Source organism: Nylanderia fulva, unplaced genomic scaffold, assembly GCF_048542155.1.
Source record: "Nylanderia fulva isolate GAGA-0341 unplaced genomic scaffold, ASM4854215v1 Scaffold50, whole genome shotgun sequence".
In the NCBI taxonomy this organism is placed as follows: Eukaryota; Metazoa; Arthropoda; class Insecta; order Hymenoptera; family Formicidae; genus Nylanderia; species Nylanderia fulva.
Genome location: NW_028190588.1, coordinates 601,201 through 622,405, shown reverse-complemented (window position 1 = coordinate 622,405; position 21,205 = coordinate 601,201). Strand labels below are relative to the sequence as shown.

General features: G+C 33.4%; 1 long non-coding RNA gene across 6 annotated transcripts in view; it reads left to right on the top strand.

Annotated features, from left to right (window-relative positions):
• LOC114933958 (uncharacterized) overlaps window positions 1–21,205 on the top strand; it is a 187,222-nt gene that overhangs the window by 34,620 nt on the left and 131,397 nt on the right. For 4 of the 6 annotated variants that reach the window (XR_014925717.1, XR_014925716.1, XR_014925718.1 and 1 more), the window contains exons 2-3: window positions 8,456–8,575; window positions 12,781–12,818. This is a non-coding gene — a long non-coding RNA (uncharacterized LOC114933958). Of the gene's footprint in view, window positions 1–8,455; window positions 8,576–9,557; window positions 10,027–12,780; window positions 12,819–21,205 lie in introns of those variants that run through there. The other 2 variants (XR_014925719.1, XR_014925715.1) reach the window with 2 other exon arrangements.

Genomic DNA, 21,205 nt, shown 5'->3' with positions numbered 1-21,205 from the left:
TTTATGAATATACTTATTGTTAGTGTAATATTTGGTTTTCATTCCTCCTGTGCTTTCTGCTATGATTTCAAAGAGAAAAGACATAAAATATAAGGAATATAAAAGAGGAATATAAAAGAGAAAAGTAGAAAATATTTTTTAATACAATTTTATGTCAAAGAAAAAAATAATAATTTTAATAATCTAGTTATATTATTTCTCTCTTTTAAGAGTCTTTACATACACATTTCTCTCTACATAATTATCTTTATACCTATGTATAATATTATTATCTTTATATAATATTTATTTTCTTGATAAATCGCAGTCAAAGAGACAAATCTTATCCGAGTCGTTACAACTATCTCTGACGGTGGTATTATTTAAATAGCGTCGTTGCGTAAAGCCTGGTAATTTACGTCGTCGGCACTTCCGCTTCCGCTCGCTACTCGTGTTTAGTAGACGGATTGTGCGGATACGCGATTTCGCCATTGGACGAATGCGGAATGTGGCGGATCGTTAATCACGCTAACCCGGGTCGACGATTTTTCTCCTATTGTCGGCTTATCGTAACGGTTGCACCGACACGCTGCTGGGAAGTTACCGCGAAAGTTAGTCGTTGCTTATCCCGTCCGGTAATTCTACAGTTCGCGATAGAATAGTGGCAAATGCTACAAGATGCACCCGATGAATCAGAATATTTTCACGACTATAAAGTCAAGTATTTTGCATTTAGTGCCTAAAATTATATTTATTATTATTTTCTCAGCATTCACTATTATCTTGAACTATTGGCAAAATATTATATTATTTAAAAAAATTATTGTACTCGTATATAGTCATTTCAAAATATATTTTTGTAATAAAATCTTTGATATTAATACTACTAGACCTTGCTTTTTTCTGCTTTAATATTTAATCTGGTTTAATTAAATCTTTCAACATTTTCTCAGAATCTAAAATATTAGAAGGGAAATTACGGAGATGGCCGATGGTGATAAATCAATTATAAAAATTGAGAGAAAGAGAATAGAATATAAATGACATGGACGGGTTCGTGGTTGTATTCTTTCACGAATATCTTTCTAAAGCATGCGCATTGTGATCAGATTTGACCTCACACACAGCATAGTAACTGACGGTTAACTCAACAAAGTCACTCTCTTTCGGTTTTCTTTCCTACTTTCTCTCTTCTCTCTTTTTTTCTGTTTGCGGATGTCGCGAGTTTCTTCCTTTTTCGTAACAACGCCGGCTACGTTGCAACGACAACGGCTCGTTGGACAGGCAACGCGAAAGTTCGTCCTCTCGGCTTCCTTCCTTTGCACTTTCGTCCTATCGCCCTTCCTCGCCTTATCCACCCTCTTTGCGCCCTGCTCGCTACACCGACAGCGGTATACCCAGGTCGCGCGTAAATTACTCGACAAGAGAAACAGAGAGAGAGAGAGAGAGAGAGAGAAAAGTCGGAATGGAAGAAGGAAGAAGAGCCGGCGACGGCTCGTTAGGCATTTATAAATAAATAATTCAGACGTTCCTAAATAAATGCTTCAGAGCATCGCGTTATCTCCGCTCCGTGGACCCTCATCTAAGACAATAGCTACGAATCCGTGAAAGAATACCGAGTGCACTTTTTTCCAGGCGGTGTCTTTCTTTTGGTAACATTTAATACTACAGAATTTTGAAATATTAAGATTTAAAGCTGCTACTTTGCAAATTATTTTACAGAAATATTACTGAATCAAATAATTCTCTGTCCGCAATTGATGCAGTTTTTATCATATTTATAAACAAAATATACTTTTTTAAAATTATTTTAAAAGAACCCTGGGGCACAAGGAAAGTATTTTTATTTCTATTAAACAATAATATAGTATATATTTTATTACAAATGATGAAAAAAGAAAAAGAACATATCGAAATTATGCAGTAAGAGAATTGTCAGACATTCGCAAATAAATAATTCATCCTTCCTGTTATGAAAACAAACACTCGAAAGTCCCTCGTTAAGTTGTATAACGTGTAGCACTTAAAGTGTTCTCAGGAAGGTGACGAGGAGGAATCGTGATGGGGCATCGTAACGAATGCAGTTAATTGATTTTCTCGTAGAATCGCGATGTAAAATCGATGCGAGACGTGGCGATACGCGAAAGGATGGGGGAAGGTGTTTCGTCTTCTTCTGAAAATGACGTAATGGCGTAATCTGAATTTTAATGCGATTTTGATTTAAACAGCAAACGTTTATTCGCGAACTAACGCCGCATAAATTAAAGCGCAACAAGACGAGGATAAGTCTCTCCATTCGTCCTATAATTTGCGAATAATTTTCTTAGCCAATGCGGAAGCACAATCCAGGCGAATTAGCAGGCGACGTCGCCATTTGTCCGATACTTTTATTCGTCGTTCCTGGGAAAAGAGATACGATCCGTGCTTTTTCCCGCACATTACGCATTGCATTTTATTCGCTTGCGTTTCGTATAGAGCTCGAGGATATTATCAAGATTTATACTAAAGAATAGCGGAGGTTATGCACTGCGGAATCCTTGCGGGAATTTCCAATGTATCCCGCCCAGCACGATGATGTAAAACGCGTACAGTGAAAAGAGATCGTTATCCGGTTCGCGGGAGCGAACACTCTTTGTACGAATAGCTGCAGCTAGTGAAGACCGTCACGTACTTCTGTAAGTGTTTGGCAATCGATAAGAAAAATCCAGGGTCGCTTGTAGAGGATCGCTGTTTAAACACCGTTCCTCGAGGAAGGACTGAAAACGGTCGAACGTATTTTCCGAATGGAATTTAATGTCAAAAAGGCGATTTCGCGGAACCACTTCTTATTTTTAGCGATTAGTCTGACACCGGCTTGCTACAATATTAAACTTTGCATTTTTTGTAAATCTAAAGTATTCGAATAAAACTTTCAAAAATGTGTAGCGATGCCAAAACGCGAGTGGAATACGGCGATTAATTTTTTAAGCAGAAAGTGAAAGACATGTCGTATGAAATAGCTTTTCTTTATGTAAGTGAATCGACCTAAAATATTTAAGAGCGCATTAAAAATGTTGAGTGTATTTGACATTTCTTTACTTTGACAGGTTGTATCGAAGAATTTTTGTTGTACTAAAGAGACTTGCCAATATGAGAATATACAATAGAATTTCTGAAGTGTCACGTTAAGTTTTACATTTTAAATTTATAGGTGTAATATAACTTCTTTGATAAAATATACATTAAAAAATATTAAATATCTTTTTTGAAATTTACTAGAACAAAACAAACTGCGCGCTTCGCGCTATAGAAAAAAATTAATCATCCAGAAACAAGTTCCGAAAAAGCCATTTTATAATGATATTTTTGTACAGTCGCTTAAACACTCGTTTAACAATTTATTACAGCTAACTTTGTGTTTGATGCCAAAAAATACGAGTAGGGTTGCATACTCTTAGATTATTTACGATAGAAAAAAATTTATTTGTTAATAAGCAGGGCCCGGAATAGTTCCGTTTTTTTTCTTTTTTAAAGAAAGATATATAATCTTGATTTGACAACAAAAATTCAAGATTTTATGACAGTAATTTACGCAAACTTATTTTAAACTTCTATTTTTAATTTTACTTTCTTTTTTTTGAAATTCTGAAAACGTTCTTCGTGAAAGTGATATCAATGAGAATGTGAACAATAATTGTCTCTTTTAAAGCTGTCAACTAAAATATACGTGGCAAGAAATGGTCCCGCTTTGTAGTAAGTGACATGTACTTCCGGTGAAGCGCGAGAACAACGCCGGTTTTAAAATAAGCGGAATTCTAGGCGTTTGCGTGACGTTTCGCGACGTTACCTGCGAAAAATAAAGCTTATTTTTCTATTTGAAATGTAAGAACTATAGGCTTCGCGCGTTGTCTCTGTACGCGCAAGATAATATTTCCTCGTGCAAAAATATGCGCAGTCGTGAATCAAAGAATAAAAGCGCGCCTGCATTGTTTCTCGATGCAAATAAGAAAATTAAAAGTGGTACAATAAAATGTGAGATTATATTTCTTATATGTTAAAATTAATTCTACAAAAAACTAATTTGAATTATCATTACAAGTAATATTAATAATAATAATTACCTGACTAATTATATAGTTGATAGCACATTATATTTTTTACATAAAGTATTTTCAATAAACTCTAAAATTTGTGATAATATTGTATAAATATATAGCCACAATCATTGCGTTGCAATGTTGCAAAAAAATAGAAAAAAAGGATAATTAAATTTTTGAAGAACTTTTATTTAGTTGAATATAATATTCTAAGCATTACCTGCTCAAATATATTAAAGCGATGATCACAAGGCGTCAATAATTTAATCTTCTCGCTTTGAGTTATCGCGAATATTTGGTGTGTCGATGCTGATCGATGGTCTGCGTCGAAAGAGCAATGTGGTAGGTTACGAAGCGCATGAAGCTGATAAAGAGCAAGTTGGCTATCTGAGCGTTTCCCCTGTAAATTCTTTATCCATCGGGTTAGGGCTCTCTGGTATGTTCGTCTCACCGGGGACGGCAACAGTGACGAAAGGAGTGTATCAATCTTTCGATATACTCGAGAAAGTCACGTAGCCGAAGTTATTCACTTCATTTTACCGCCTCTCTTGCTCCTCCTGCCGCCCCTCATCTCCCTGTTTCTCTCATTTTTCTCTCGTCTTCAACTTACTCTTTTTTCACTAGTTCCTACTTCAGTTTTGTTGCACCGATAAGTTTCTTCTTAGAGTCGTATAACTTGTAACATATCGTCCCGATTGCGTCAAGTATTTTTCAAGCATTTTGGCGATCTTTTCGTCGATTAGTACAATGTTTCAGGAGAATGTCTTGATGCAAAATCTTAATATTGAAAAAGAAAAAATAAAATTATAATGTTAGAATTTTTCAATAAATGGCAATCAACGCTGCGCGCAACCGCAGTGGAAAAAGTGCTCCTATTGTCAGACACGTGCAGTGATAAAGACAATCTCATGCACTGACGGACCATTATTTCCTTCGCATAATAATGAACGCAGAAAAATAAGGCTCGTGAATAAAGCTCTATTATTATTCGTTTTAGCGTGAACGTTTTTAATTACTGCAATTTTTACTCTATTGTTCTATGTAAATTACATACAATTTTATTTGGATGTATGGTATATTTGGCGATCGCGATAAAAACATTTCAGTTTTACAGTTTTGATGAAGCACAATTGAGAAGCCGATGCAAAAAATTAAAAAATGTTATTTTTAGATAAAATGAAATTTTCTGTTAAATTGGTAACCAGCCGGGGACAGTTCGATATAATATTCGCGTGATAGCTGCGAAATGAGAATGCGGAAAGAAGAAATTAAATCAGCCAGTTTAATTGACGAACATTGCAAATGAAAGCACGGCGGATTCCATCAACGCAGGCATTTTTATTTTTCGTATCTGCATACGCGACTTGCATCACATTGGCCTCATCAAGCGTATTTTTGGATTTAATCCAGCGCGCGGATACTCGGTGCTGTGGATGCGCGTATTTTGTAACGGCATAGGATATATAAAACTGATTTATCATATTTTCTGCGTACTCGATATAATTTTAAATTGTTTCGCCTACCTGAATTATAATAATTAGTCGCTAATTTGCATTGTCGCTTGTTGTTCTCCTCAATTGAGGCAAATTTCCTCTGTCTCTTTGTATGTTATATAATCACGCTCTCCTTAATTATCTTATTATTAAATCAGATTCCGTATATTCTGTCGCGCTATTGATCAATTTCACGCGTATGTTATTTGCGTTTCTTTAATCAGAGCGTTATATCGCTCGACATTTATTCAATGTAGACATAACGGGCCGAATATTTTAATCGTAGGTTTTACGGATTAATGCGCAAATGAAAAACATATCGCTCGATTTTATCGGCTTTTGCGTAAGATCAAATCGGATGTAATCGGAGAAATGGGAATTATATAACGTTATTGCGCGATCGTCAGATTTCGAGTGGTCTGTGTGTAATACGACAACGCTGCCGGAAACTGGCGAACAAATTTCTGCGACGGGGGTCGTGTAACCGGTTATTTGAACATCGTAACGGTGATATTTCTGCGCGCACGCGAATATAACATAGAGATTATAGACGACGTTATTACACGCGTATCGCCGCGCGTTATCGCGCGATTCGCGTAATCCTGCCATTGCAATTGTTTTTAACGGCTTTAATCAGCGTCGAATATATTCCACTTTCGCGTTAAATTACGCGCGTTGCGCGCGAGAGAGAAGGAAGGGCGTTTATTAAACCCCGCAACGCCGAAATCAAAACTGCATTCGTTGCCGCAAATTATTATTGCTGTGCCCGCACAGCCGAATCTTTTTATGATTGATATTTAACGCGAATTTTCTTTAATCGAAAATTTTGCGTTGGAATTTATAATAATGAGGATTATTGCATTTTCGATAATTATAAAGTTACAATTTATAAAGTTAAATAAAGTTATATTATATTTCGGTAAATTTTCAAAATTACATATATATTTTATTGAAATCATATCGGAAATCAGTTCTCGTTTTACTTGTCCCATATGTCTGTACACAATAACAGATGGGTTTATTTTAACGTACCGCATAACGTTTAATTTTGTGCGTTTTTATATACATATTTGTATGATGTACATATTTTTTTGTGACTTTATTAAATGGAAAATTGGATAGAACTGAATCTCTGTAAAATATTTCAACAAACGTGTAAACATATTTTATGGATGTAAAGCATAGTTAATCGCATCGACACTGCTGCTCGCTAAATACACATGTTCAAAAATTAAAGTAATATTTACCTACTGGAAAATTTTTCGGTTTGCACGGCGAAGGCAGCAAGGCTTAATCAAATTCCACGCGCTTCAATCAATTTTTACGCTCGGCGTTGTGCGCGCGACAGTGTTTATTTTTTATCGCGCAGTTTTAGGTATACATATATATGTATACATATCTTCCATTTTGAGATTCGCTTATGTATATGCATATAAAACGTATTTATTTCTATTCTATGGGTTACGATACGTGCAATCGTGTACCCGTGTAACAACGATATTACGCCGAGATTAATGTTTACCCGGGAAAATTTGTTATTTCGAAAAAAGCCGTCTCCGCTCTTCGAGCCGATTCGCCGTATTGTGGATACAACGTTTATCTTGATTATAAGACCTAAGGGGGTACGCTGGAAAAGCTGGCACGTATCCAATATTCTCCGGGACAAATAATCCCAGGTGTTTGCCAACATCGTTTAATCTCGCGTGACGCTATCAAATACACCCGACAAATCCCGCATACCGCGCCGCTAATTCGTTGTTAAATGACACGGCCGCGAGATCCAACGCGGAAAAGCAGTCACGCCTTCCCTGCGATATCAGGATTTGCGTGCCCGCTATCGCTATTACCCGACTCCCTTTTTCTTTCCCTGCCATCGCCGAAAATCGTGTCACGTTAATGCGATAAGCGGAATATAGGAAATAAAAGTATAATAACGATGTTAATAGAAAAAATAGACAGATAGCAATTATGTGATATGACAGAAATCTCAAATAGAAAGTTTAGATTAGAATGACCAAAGAGAGTTAAGTACTTTACGAAATCACGAATTCGTTTATTTAGATCTTTAATATCATTATATTCTTTAATTGTAATATATATTTCGACAATTATTATTATTTGTAATTCTATTTAAGTAGACCGGCAAAAATATTTTACATCGAATATTTTTAATAATTTTACGTTAATTTAATATACTGATTTTTTATATTATTATATTTCGCAAAAGATATATCTATGAATATATTATACTTTTTTATATTATGTGTAGTGTGTGTATAGTGTATATACATATGTACACATGTGTGTGATTTACCTAATGTAAAAATCATCGTAAATTTATTAGTACATGTTTATAATTCACATAATAGAATATTTGTTTTATAATGAATTAAACAGCTCTTAATAATATATATTATTCTATATATAACGTTATATAAATACCGACGCAAGCCAAATTTGTAGATACGGTAGTTTGACTTAGGAATAAGTTATAGGTCTAGTAGAACATCTGAAATCATATCATACATATGTATATATGTAAATATTTAACGCGTTTTGTCTGCAGTTGTTTGGCTTATCTCTGCGCATTAAGTCGATATTATTGCTGGATTAAACAATAACAAGAATTTACTCGCGTATAATGTCGTGCAAGCGAGTAGTGTGTAAAATACTGAAATTGTGGCGATTAAATTTGCTCGTGGATATGTTGATAGCGATTGTCGTAATCTTATTGATTGAATGTTTCACACGTTCACTCGAGATATTAAACTAAATATTTATCTTACATTTATGTATGTGTGCTCTTTATATAATTCTTGTTTTCATTTCGCAATTAGTACGTGTATGATATTTAAATTATAAATTCGTGGAAACTGTGCAGTTGTCATTTAGTCGTAAATTTTTCAGCTCCATTGTAATGAGAATATCACGCGCGTTGCGAGCGCGAGTGCATATACTGCGACCAGTGAAGGAGGGGCTATATGGAGAATGCATGTTCCAGAAATGCAGCAGCAACCGTTGAAAACCGTGAGTTCTAACATATATTATAATTTTAATATTCGTGAATTGTGCCCGGTTCAGAGCTGCTGGCTGTTTGCATTGACTTTAATGCAACGGATTAACGATTCGAGAAATTAGTGAATAAATTTGGGTTAAATAATGATGGCAAAATTTTGCGTTTTTTTAAATCATCAGTTTGTCATTTTTGATCGTGATTGGCGAATTTAAGAGGTCAGTGACAGAAATAAAAATTAACATTAAGATGTGATCAATTATAGCTACTGCTCTATTATTTGATTGTTTTTATTCAGGAAATAGATTTTAGACAAATGTAATATAATAACTGGAATAGCCAACAATTTTCATTTTATTTAATATATACTTTTATTTGATTTATACTTATTATTTTGTTTATTCAACTATTTAAAGCTAGCTGCCGTATATTTGTATAGCTGCGAAATAACGCGGATCGTAGATTGCTTAATGCTCCGGCATTGTTATTTATTATGCGGTTTGCAGGAGCACGATGAAACGACCGTGAGAAAATGCATGACGAAACAACCCTAATCGCGTTGACGCGGGTAGCGCGCGGAATTTCCGATGCTACCCCGTCGTGCTACCAGGGGGATGAATTAATACTGACGCGCGAAACGAGCCTTAATAGCGTTACGCGTGATTGCGACGTCGGGATAATGCGCGAATTATCTCCGGTCTACGCTTCATCGGTGTTTAACCGCGTTTCTTTCGCGAAGAAATACGGTATTGTGGCGAAACGTGTATTATGCGAGTTTCTTTTAAGACTTAATTTCATATTTAATGACTTATGTTTCTTCAGAAATTTTGATAATACTGAAAGAGTCTTTTCCAACTTTGCTAAAATTTCACAATGTTGTCTATTTTATGCTGTTTAAAACACGATTTTAATTTACAGATTTGTATTTACGCATAAAAATATACAATATTATAGTTTTCGAGAGGAGAAGACGGAAATGTTTTTTAATATTAGTTACTCTGAATACAATATCTTTATTATTTTATAATAATATTTATTATTATATATTTAAAATATAATTTTTGAAATATTAATGTTCTCCCGAAAGCGCGCGATGAGAACATTAAATTACGGTGAGAAATATAAAACATATAATGAAGTGTTGTTCTCAATTTTGGAATATCGGCGACTTCTGAGTGCGTCGCGGGGAAGTCGTCTTCGTCGTTCGATAAGGACCCTCCGATAAGTAGGCTTTGAGAAAAGCGGCGACGCGAAAATGAAGCATCGGTTTATTCGCACGCGAATAGGCTCCCGCGATTTTCTCGCTTTGTAAAACGCATCGAAAATGTGATAATTAAAACCCGAGCGTCGCCGCGCGTCGCGAACGAAAAAAAAATAACGCGAGTGCAAGTGTTTCGAAGTACAAGTGCGTCTTCTACGAGGAGACCCCGGGGCGGCATCAGGCAACAGCGGGACGACTATGATGGTGATTAATTTAATTATTAATTATTTTATCATATTATTATTTATTTATTATATTCTTCATTTAAGTTTAATTAAATACTCATATTTACATGTTACATTCTTTATGCATTATTTTGTTTAATATTTATAGATTATAAAATATTTGTATATATTGTGTAAAAAATTATTATTTAGATTATTTATTAGAGAAAAAATTAAATTTTTGATAAATTATTAAATTAAGGCCATGTGTAACGAGCAATACGATATTATTTTATTATTGAGAAGAAAATTCTTAATTTGAAATAATAATTATACAAACGTTTCGAGCTCTACTTGCTCCTCTTCAGTGCGCAAAAAAATAGTGATAATAAATAACGATAATAAATAAATACATAAAATTCTAATAAAAAATCCGCAATACATAGTCAATATAAGTTATATAGTTGAGTCATAGTTAAAACGCAAAATATATTTACAATGAATTGAGACCATTAAAATAGTTCAACAAAGTAAGAACCCAATTAGAAGCAGAATGATTCGTCCGGTTATTCATAAAATATATTAGAATTATTAATAAAAACTTGGAGTGACACTTATACATTACTCCAAATGAACCACTTATCGTTATTTGACGAAAGTCCCTCGATCTGGCAATGATTATGTTCATCTTCTCCAAATTATTTGATATTTGTTAACTGAATTTAAAGAATTTATTCAATTGTAAAATAGGATTCCACTAATGTGTATGTGAAAAAAAGATTAAAAATTATAAATTAAACTAACTACTAAAATATTGAACCTTTATGCTTACAAATTGTTCCGAATAACTTGAGATGACGATGCTTCTAATTGTTGTTGGTCTTATTGTTAGTACTTGACTGTTGTCTAGTCTTTTAAAAAGTCGAATAAATAGGTGTCAGATCTCACAAAATAAACATTTACATAAGTCTAAAAATTCGATATTTCTTCTAGAATGTCGAAATACGCGTTGTTAAGCAATTCGGTGTCTGTGTTATTATTTATACCATGCCTTTGTTCCTTGATGTGTATCATTTCCGAGATAAGTCTTTTATAATAATTAGATTCAATATCAAGTATTTTAACGTTATCCCAATCAAAAGCATGTTTTTTATCCATAATATGTTCAGAGACCACAGAATGCTTGGAGGAATCAAATTTAATATTATTCATATGCTCTTTTAGTCTAGTGCGTAATTTTCTTTTGGTTTGCCCAACATACGAAGCTTCACAATTCTTACAATTAATTTTGTAGACAACATTATTATTATTGTTATGCACGTTTTTGTCCTTGTGGACTTTAATTAATTTGTTAAGATTATTTAGACAACGGTATCCTACTCTAAAATCTGATTTTTTTATTGTCGATGCTATTGTCTCAGAAATGTTATTAATGTATGGAATGACGAAAAATTTTTTCTTGCTATTATCTTCTGCAATTTCTTTTTTTCTATTGTTGTTAAACTGACCATTGTTTAAAACTCTTATTCTCTTATTTATTTCTTTAAAGATTAAATGAATAGGGTAACCGTTGTCCAATAATATTTTAATACACAATTCTAAATTTTTCTTATGATATATGGGATGAGATAATAACAATGCCCTATTAATAAGATTATAAATTACTCCTATTTTATGGCACATAAGGTGATGTTTGAGGTAGGGTGAGGTTTGATTGGGATAACGTTAAAATACTTGATATTGAATCTAATTATTATAAAAGACTTATCTCGGAAATGATACACATCAAGGAACAAAGGCATGGTATAAATAATAACACAGACACCGAATTGCTTAACAACGCGTATTTCGACATTCTAGAAGAAATATCGAATTTTTAGACTTATGTAAATGTTTATTTTGTGAGATCTGACACCTATTTATTCGACTTTTTAAAAGACTAGACAACAGTCAAGTACTAACAATAAGACCAACAACAATTAGAAGCATCGTCATCTCAAGTTATTCGGAACAATTTGTAAGCATAAAGGTTCAATATTTTAGTAGTTAGTTTAATTTATAATTTTTAATCTTTTTTTCACATACACATTAGTGGAATCCTATTTTACAATTGAATAAATTCTTTAAATTCAGTTAACAAATATCAAATAATTTGGAGAAGATGAACATAATCATTGCCAGATCGAGGGACTTTCGTCAAATAACGATAAGTGGTTCATTTGGAGTAATGTATAAGTGTCACTCCAAGTTTTTATTAATAATTCTAATATATTTTATGAATAACCGGACGAATCATTCTGCTTCTAATTGGGTTCTTACTTTGTTGAACTATTTTAATGGTCTCAATTCATTGTAAATATATTTTGCGTTTTAACTATGACTCAACTATATAACTTATATTGACTATGTATTGCGGATTTTTTATTAGAATTTTATGTATTTATTTATTATCGTTATTTATTATCACTATTTTTTTGCGCACTGAAGAGGAGCAAGTAGAGCTCGAAACGTTTGTATAATTATTATTTCAAATTAAGAATTTTCTTCTCAATAATAAAATAATATCGTATTGATGCTCGTTACACATGGCCTTAATTTAATAATTTATCATTGTTTTTATTGTCATACGAGCTTGAGCATTGGTATGTGATGTTTTGATTAGGTATTATTAATTTAGCATTAATTAAATTTTTACTTTACTTAAAAAACTCAATGTAAATAATTAATTTTACTTTTTAAAATATAAATTATTTTATATTTCACTATATAATTTCTATGTATTTATATTTTACAGTTCACAACTTTGCTGCTGTGCAGGAGAATAGCTGAAATGTGAGTCGAATTATTTATTTAATTATTAATTTACTTGTATTATAAGATATTTGTTAATTTATCTCTAAAATCGTAATTCTAAAGCGCTATATGTTATATTATAGTATATCTTTTAAATGATATATATACATATATACAATATGTAAAATATAAAAATGTGACTCGATACTATCTTTTGTAAACATCTTTACCATTAATTAGTTCTTTTTTTCATTGTATGGAAGAGAGAGAGTAATTTTACGCAATGTAATGTTTTATTAATTTGATCTACATAATCTACATAATAATTGTAGAAAAAAAGATAAACATTATTTCCAATGAAGAAGGGCATGTTGCATTTGCGTGATCTAAAGAACCGGTTGTTTGATGCAGATCTTGGTCATTAATCTCTTGCTGTCGCAAACGCGATTGCATTACATGTTGTGTAATGTATGACGTAAAATCGACACGCGATATACAAAACCGTGTGCATATTGTAGCGCCCAATTTCACTTGTTGTTGCCCGGTTGTACTTGTTACACCTCATTAGTCGTAACATTCATCTTTCTTATTTGCTTACCGGATTCGTGCAATGTGCATTCTACAAACGTAATACATTGCGATCGATCAGTTTATTTCTTACCTCGGTATATTGAAGCGCGTTGCAATTCTAACATCATACATAAATTCAGAAAAAATCTCTAAAGCTTATTTAATCAGATTCTCTATAGAGTTTAATTATTATTTTAGATAAATATGATTATATGAAATAAATATTATTATTATTATTATTTAATATATAATAATACGATAATTTAAGAAAAACTAATATTTCTCCATATAAATACTAAGGTTGATTAGATTTTATACAGTTCGGTGAACTTACGATAAGACATGTATTCTTACGCGCGAAGTCCCTAATCGATCCAACCGAAACGTGCGCGAACGTTTATATGGTTATGTAAATCTTCACGGTTTACCCTTAAAATTCCAAGTTTCGTTCGTACGGAGGCTTTTTTACTCGGTCGCTCTCACCGAGTTTAAGATACAAACTTTTTCGTGCCTTTACTCAACCGGCAGGTTTGCCGCAGTTTGCGAATTTTGCCGTATTGCCAAAGTTTGCGATTCTTTGTTGTTCTTCCGTTTTCATCTTTATTTTCGCGCATCATTGCCATTGGATGTGTGGTACGGTGATATTTAAAATTTATATCATTTTTACGTCTCTGCGATATCATCAAATTCGGTCAAATTATTATATCGTATTATATCATATTATTATCGTATGAATTTTTATGATCTAATTTTGAGACCTATTTTTTTATTTATTTTTTTGTTTATCTCCGTGTTTTTTAATCCACATTAAAATCCTTTAATTTGTAGCGTATTTTATTATTCTGATATATATTTTATTTATTGTAAATTATCTTTATGTACGTTGATATATCGATTGTGTGATATTTGATAAAACAATGAATTGATATTTATGATACATCAAGGATAACACGCGATATTACGTTTGCGAAACGGCAATAATCATAGTTTATGTTTGATTGGTATTTATTGATAATATCCTTTGATATATGATACAAGGAAAGCATTGTGACGCTTAGTCATGCGCAAATTGCAGCTGGCAATTTAAAACGGTGTTACGATTTCAGAGATATCGAATGTCGTTTGCTTCGAGTCTCCGGTAACACGCCTTTAATGTCATCACCGATAATGCTTTCCGGTATCGAGATCCAGTGGCACGTATAAACGATAGGAATTTGTCGGGTGGGCTTTCGCAATCTGTGTATCACGGTGTACCGGATTCTTTCTGCGGTGTGCAAACTAGAAGATTGCGTATTCATGACCGGCGTAAGGGATGCAAAGAATGCACAAAGCATGCAAGAGAATACACTGACACAAAAGATTACGAATAATTTTCTGGCGCAAATATATGAGTTAAATTTTTCCAAATTTTCCAAATAGAATCTCCGATAAAATTTGAAAAAATTGGGTGGAAAAGACATTATATTATTTTTATTCGACGAAAAAAAAACCTTTACAAATTGAATCTCGTTCTCTCTCCCTTTTTCTTTTTCTTTATAAAGTATTTTAAAACAATAGCTATACCGTTAAATAATAAACTTTTATAAATAATTGAACAGCTAAATGTTTTTTTGAACTTTGCTTTGGTTAATGAGACAGCTGATGGAGCTGCGGTTTATATCTCGTGTATAGGCGTACATGTATAAGTAAAGGACGGTTTATTTTTATTGCATCGCATTTGTATGTACGATGCATCTAAGATGCGAGTGCCGTTCTTTGCGCGTATGCGGTATTCTCGCGCGCGGAATTGCATGCAGATGTACATCCTATCCACCGACACACCCCCACGGTAAGCGCAAAAATAATGTGCACACGCCGGAGTGCGCTTGCGCCAGCCCGCATTATGCCGAATCCACTTCCGTTTTCTTCCCGTAATCTTCGTCGCGCGCGTAACGCTCCAGTCACGTTTGCCGTTTTTACGACTGCGGCGTTTTGCGTTTTGCCCAAGTAGCGTATTTCGGTTTCTCACACAAGAAACAATCGCAATATAAGCGAATACTCGCAGATGGTGTACCGAAGATACGTGCAAAAACGTCCGCGATAAGTCGAGATGATTTATTTACAGCATGCCGAATAATATTGAATGCAACTTTTTTATTATCGACTAATTTCTTGAAGTTTAACTCGCTCCCCGTGATTATAAACTCAGATTTTTCTCACGTTTAATAACGATCTTGCAGTATTTTAAATTTAAAAATGCACTTATAAAAAATAATATCCTTTCTATTGTACTTTACAAGATAGAATTTGTTTACAAAAATAATATATTTTTATTTTTTTATTCATTTCTATTAATTTGTTATCGATAAAACATGTTATTCTAAGTATTTTTTATATACCAAAGCATGTTGTTCATTTTTTGAATTTGATGCAATTGATGTTATTTTATTTTTTATCGACTTATTGTTCCAAAAAATAAAAATTGAAATGTAACGTGAGACATCGAAATGAAACCTCGTTATGGTGTCAAAGTTCTTTTTTAACTTAATGTGGCAGATAATAGAGATCGTAACTGAGTTTAATAACATCATCACGTTCACATGATCACACGTGGATTTTTATCGGTTTCGATCTCATTTACGATCGTTTTTTATAGACTAATGTAATCTCCCAGAAATTGTATTTGCTTAAATTTTTATAAAATATTTGAGTAAAAAAATTAGTTTCTCTTTTTTATGCGTTTTTTAGATATATTGAATTCTTAACATATTATTTATCTTCAAAATAAAAATTTCTGCGAATTAGAAAATAGAAATATAAAAGAATTGGAAAATTTGGAAATATTTATCTTATCAAAAAAAAAATAAATATTATCAATTATCTTATATTAAATGAAAAAATAAGAAACAGAGAGTTGTTTTGAATCTCATTGAAATTGCAAGCGCGAAGTAAGTCTTGGATAAGGGACAAAGAAATGTAAGATTGGTGCATTTACATGATATTCGAAGTCGTGTTTAATTCGTCCAATTTATTTAATATGCTATATCGTAATAATCTTCCTAAGAGAATAAGGATTATAAATCAATCGGTAAATCACAGCTATTTCGACGTGACATAAATCTAGGTAAATCTATGTAGAGACGAGCGCGAATGATGTAATTTATCGGAGAAATGTACGAATATAAATCGTGTGAACGCGTCGACAAAAGTAATACATATGTTATCACAGTAAACACAGTAAATAGGTATAGATACTTACTCAGATGTATCGACGAAAAGCTAGAAAGAAAGGTGCCGTTCCTTAATAATAATCATAATATCGATATAAGATGTACGTTGTCGTGTAATAACTTCATCGCTCGATTCATCGGTTTAGCAAAAACGTATGGTCTAACCTATAAAATATATCCAATGATATACAATATATATATATATGTACGCGTAAAACACTCCGACAACTTACAGTGGCAATTATTGCAATATATATATATATATAATATATATATGTATATCTATATTTTTTCTTCATATTTATATATATATATATATATAATCTTTGAATTTTCTCTTCTTTTTCATCAATATATTTATCTTATAATTAATGTTACTTACATAAACGTATATAAACGTCCATGCGTTTCTGTGCATTACACTTTAAACATTTAATTGCCTCGCAGGCACGCCGGTACGCGTGTGCACAATCGCACGCATAGTATGCGCTCGCGTATTTACACACGCGATTGAATTTTCTCTCCTCATCCTTCCCCGGAGGTCCTCACATTATGCATGCTTACATTGCATGAAGAATATTTACTGTTCTCGCCTTCTCGCACCATGGTGTATGGTCAATTATCCTAATCGCCGACCGCGCTTAATCGAAAAGTTAATTGAGTATTCTTTCCGCATCGCGAGATCGCTTCTCTTAAATGCGTACGTAGATACAAGATGTTCCATCGCCATCGTTTCTCCTTCTCGTATCTTTTTAATGTGACATAATTCACATAGAATATTTTAAATTATCAACAACATTTTGAGATCCAATTTAGAGAAATTTGATTGAAAATAAATATTATTTTGATATATATATATATATAATTAATTAAGTCTCGATTATTTTTTGTACAATTTTTGTTGAGAAAAAAATATACTTCACAAATTTAATTAAAATTGTTTTTATAAATTGATACGCGATGGAACATATTGTGCGCGTTATATATCTTAACTATATAGTATTACTTTAATCTTTCATCGTGATCACGCTATAGTATCCCTAGCACAATTTTTACTTAAGTTGCCATAAAACCGCAATAGTGCATCCGTGAGCTTGAAAATACGAAATGCGACAAGTAGAAGGTGGATTCGTTCGTGTTGGATTTTACTATTCTATTTCACATTTGACAGATTTTTACGTAACCCATATTTTCCTCCTATAGTGTCAATAATTCTACCTAGTTGACCGAAATCATTCGATCGATTTAAACTTACCACGAAGAGCAAGTTAGTACAAATTGATGTAGTTTTGATTATCTGGAAGAAAAGTAGAAAGAGAGAAACGTTAATTTCATTTTATTAGGGGAGAGAGAGAGAGCTAGGGAGAGAAAAGAAGAGAGGAAAATCACCTCGCTTCTTCAGAAAGCTGACAATTCTTAATGCAACGGAGGATAATTGGGGATCTCGAGTTTTCAGAGAAGTTTAATCCAACTCGATCGTAATCCCGCGGCCCTTCCTAACGGACCTTCGCGATCCACGATTACATCGAATGAATACGCTACACGTGCTAACGAGATTCGATTGTGGCTCGCGAGGGTGCACCCTTATAATTACAGGGGGGATTAACACTTGAATTAATTAAATTAATACTTTATTGATTAACATGTTAAACGCTGTATCGCTAAAAGGGGCTCTTTGTTTCCTATCTAACGCTCTCGTAGACCGGCAGCGTATGTTTTGTATAAGTATACTTGTATTGATGCGCGCGCGTAATTACTGTGTTACACTGTGCTGGTACCCGCAGGATGTTTGTATGAAATTTCGATCCGCAAACACAATCGATAATTCGATCGATTATCGAAACTAAAGTTCACGTTATTCAAGCAAGTGAAAATATATAAATAGCGTAAAAATACGTGGTCCATTTTCTCGGACTTCTTAAGACCGTCGTACTTTGTACGATGCGATCGTGGGATTTGTGTGTGATCAAGTAACGAAAGGAAAGTAGAAAACGTGCGAAGTGAAGAGAGAGAGAGAGAGAGAGAGAGAGAGGGAAAGCGCATTCCGAATACGTGGGCTTTCGGCGCTCGTCGGTCCATAAAATCGAGGTATCGATCGTGCCTATACAAAGGACTATCGCTTTGCTCTTCGATCCACGATTTTATCGGATTCGCCGACACGCTCGGATGAAACTCGGGGAATAGAAGAAAAGTTTACGACTGTTAACCCTTCGAACGATGTGTATGGGAATATGTAGATCTGTAAAAATGGCTTTGCACTTATTTTCCTTCTTCTTTCAAAGAAGATTGATTTTAATATACGCATTTTTAGATCTTTTTCCCTGAAGGATTCAGAATTCTCTTTTCTAGACATAAATGCGATCTTTCTATCAGCTGATTAGAAAAATTTTAACGCGAACTTTTTTTTATTAATAAATGCTCGTTTTAAAAATTTTACAAAATACTCTTGTATAATACATATATGTTCCCGAATAAATTCCCTTGGCAGTGTTTACTTGGATGGCTAAGAGATTACAGTTTTCCTGACCAGGATTGTATTATAATCTCGATTCAGTACGTCCTTTTCATTTTTTTACATTGAAAGAGATAAATTGAGAAGTATGGGAAATCGAAAAATGTTAGAATATATTTTGAGCTGAAATGGCAGTTTTCTGTGGTCGAGATATGAATTTTGTACGAGTTCGTACATTTAATTGACAAACAAAGAAAACGGATCATAAATTTTCTGGGAAATATTGTTTTGAGCTTTGCTTCATCCGTAAAAATAAGATTCAACAACACACACGAAGAGAGATAAAGTTTCCTCGAGGAATCCAGTAAAGGATTCTACGACAAGACGCAAATTTGCGGGATCCAAGCGAGATCTCGAGGACATTCTTTGGTTGAAGTCTCGCGCGTCTTTGAATTTTGGTGCTCGACAGACTGTAAAATTGAAATATCGATCTGTGCTATCAAAATATCTTCGTAGATAAATCTTGCAGTTTTTTATTACACATTACACGTATTAAAGTTTTCTTTCCAATCATACAGAATTTTGGATATATTATTCTTTCTATCTAATTCATATTTATTCAAATAATTATTAATTAATGCTAGTTCTGAATTTATACTATGAAAGTTTATATAATTTTTTTTAAAACGTCGAGAGATATATCTATATAAATTTTATATGTGAGTAAAATGAACTCTCGATTTACAAAAGTTCAGTTTTGTTCTGCATAACAAAATATAAAGAACCTGACAAAAATTTTGAAGAGTAGCTTTTGTCGTCGGAAACCATTTACTGCGTTTAAGTTTACTAGGAATTCATTGAAGTCTTTCTAAAGAATGTGAGGGATCTAACCGGCAAGAAGGATCCTCGAATCTGCCTCCGGCTTTCGCGATTCGACGGGCCATAAAATTGGGATATCGATCGATCGTGGAGCGAAGAAAATTCCTACCACTGTCGATTTAGACATTCACTTGAGACCAGCTGCGTTTCGCGACACCAGTAACGTTAAGTAAACATAGGTAACTTTCGACGATGTAACTTATGCTCACGATCGATTGATATTGTTTAAACAATATCATATAATTTTACCGACCGATTCGGATATCATTCTAGAGAATTATTATGCTCGAATTATTTGTAAAATTGATAAAATATAGGTGGCATTATTGGTTGGAAATAGAAGACAATAATAATTTTGCAGAGTAAATAGCATTACAATTAAATTATTTAATTAGGAAAATGAATCTCGCGATAATATAACACTTAACACATTTGTTTTGATATACATGTAAATTCCGTAAAATAATTCATGAAATTGTGCACAAATTGCTTAATTGGAAAAATTAACCGCGGCGCGATATCGAGTTAGTATAGTAAATTATCCCCGATATATTTAAATGGTACAAAAGTAATAATTGTGCATGAATGCGATAATGGTTGTAAAAATACGTGATCGAATTACCTTTATTGCAAACTTGAGCTACTTTGATAAATAGTTTATCGTTAACGAAACTTCGTGTGTGAACGCGATAAGTTTATTCCATCTTCAATCTTTTTTCGGTTTATCCAAAAGAATAAATTGTTCTCCGTAAACTTCAGTGTCGCATTTTATTTTATAAAATCAAAGTTTATTTAAACTTAACAGCATTATCTTAGACAATTCGATATTCTAATATTTATAATGAACTTTTTAATGGTAGTAAATGATATATTGATGAGAATTACTGTTTAGCACAATTTTTTACAATTCTTTTGTTGCGCGTATATCCGGAATGTGGAAAGAACGATGCGCGAGAAAAGTATTGGCACTTTTATTGGGAATGGCTCTTGAATAGGCGCGGCAAAATGTTTTGTGAATTCCACATAGATGTTACGCACACAGATACAATGATTCGGTCGAATATCATCCCCGGAAGCGACGTTTATGCGCGCGGTAGAGCATGTCTCTCTCTCTCTCTCTCTCTCTCTGCCTCTCGAACTCGTAAATTATTACAGCCAATAAATAACGCTCGGGTCGATGAGCGATAGCGATCAAAAGGAAACCGTCTCGTGATATATGCGTATCCTGCGCACCCTGCGGGGGTTGGTTGCTCCTTCTATCTCTTAATCCAAACGTATGTATGTATGCGCGTCGGTATGTGTATATGTGCGTGATG